This window comes from Dipodomys merriami, unplaced genomic scaffold, assembly GCF_024711535.1.
Source record: "Dipodomys merriami isolate MVZ:Mamm:240054 unplaced genomic scaffold, mDipMer1.0.p SCAF_394, whole genome shotgun sequence".
NCBI lineage: Eukaryota > Metazoa > Chordata > Mammalia > Rodentia > Heteromyidae > Dipodomys > Dipodomys merriami.
The window spans coordinates 617836-619516 of record NW_027205537.1 but is presented as its reverse complement, the minus strand read 5'-3'; the positions used below and the strand labels follow the sequence as shown (position 1 = coordinate 619516).

The following is a 1681-nucleotide window of genomic DNA, read 5'->3' as shown; positions in this document are numbered from 1 at the left end:
TTCTTGTGTCCATACAAAATATTTTCACAATCCAAATAACAGCAATATCTTACTGTAAAAGTTCCCTGGTATGTTTACAAGTGAATTGCATGACTTTTATGTCAAAATGTATTTGAGTTGTTTGTATACATCTATATGATTTCTGCATGGTTTGTGATTTTTTAATCAGAAATAATTTGAACTTATCTGTTGATGTGAGTAGTACAGAAACTAAAGACATTTCTGGTTCTTGTCTGAAAAAGGTATATTTGAAAATATTGTGATTGCATAATATCCATAATCTATTTCATTCTCTCCTAGATATACTTTGAATTCAACATTTTTAAAATATATATATTCATTAATAAATGTGTCCTTTCAGATTGCATTCCATATAGAAAATTTAAGATTACTTTTTTTCAAGGTCCTTATAGTCGTACATTTCTTTGGGATAAAATGACAATGTTAACTAATTTCAAAAGATTTGTAAAGGTTATTCTATGTAAAGGCCTTTCTAAGATGAAGGCTTAATACCCTGATGTCAAACTAACGTTTAATTCTAACACTTGCATGTATTGTTATACTTGTAATTTTGTAATCAACTTTTTCGTAACTGTCATTTCTTGCAACTGAAGAATGAAAATTATGAAATAATTCACAAATATTCATATTATCCTTTTGCAAGTGCCATGTTAATCTCTGTATTGTTGTAATTTGGGTATACGTGCTGCTGAATCATGTAGTATCCTCTAAATTTAAGTAGTTAATGATGCAATTTTCATACAGGCTTACATCCTTGGGTGCCTATTTGTAACAAGGAAAGCTTATTGTTCCCAACAATACTATTGATCTTATTTCCCTAAAATAATGTGTATAGTGGAAAAAATTATATTGTTCATTCAATTGCTCATATTTGCTTTTTTTGTCAATGACAATTTTAAGCCTTTTTCAATTTAGGTTTGATCATACTTTGAGGAACTTATAGCTAGGTCCTAAGGTGAAGGCTTTTTCAAGTACTTATTTATGCAACTGAGTTAGCTTTGTGGAGCTAATGGGTTCAAAGTAAGCCTTGCTTAAGAGCTACTTCTAAAGTTCTGCAGCTGAAATTTTCCCAAGTGAGGTCTGACTAGCACAAATGTTTACCTGACTATCCTTCTTCCATGTAGGAACAGACCAACCAGAATATCCTACACTGACAGGATAGTTTGTCTTACAGGAACAAAACTAACCTCAGTTACAAGGGATCATAGATAGATGAACATTTCAGACAGAATTGTTCGAACTAGAAGGTATTTTATCAAAATATAATTGTTTATTATACCTACCATTTCAAAGGTAGCTAAGGCCAAGAAGGTGAAAAAATTGTTCATAAGCATGATTACCTAATGTCTGGCCTGTCTACCTTCCGACCAGGCAGGAATTACACTCCTGCCTTTCTATCACCAAATATTTCCATAGCTGCAGGAGAAGTCTATATCTTTCTCTTCTTTATTAGGCCTTAAATTGGTAATTTTTTTTTATTTTTTTAATAAGCATTTTTTTTATTGTGAACATACTGTCCAGAGGGGTAACAATTACATGGGCAAGATAATGAGTACATTTCTTTTTTTTAAATTTTTTTTGGGGTCCGGTCGTGGAGCCAGAACTCTGGGTCTGGGCGCTGTCCCTCAGCTCTTCAGCTCAAGGCTAGCACTCTACCACT

The 1681-nt window shown here is 32.5% G+C and overlaps 1 pseudogene; it reads right to left on the bottom strand.

Annotated features, from left to right (window-relative positions):
* Positions 1-618: 618 nt before the first annotated feature.
* Positions 619-718, bottom strand: LOC138805470 (U6 spliceosomal RNA; annotated as a pseudogene).
* Between the last annotated feature and the right edge of the window lie 963 nt (positions 719-1681).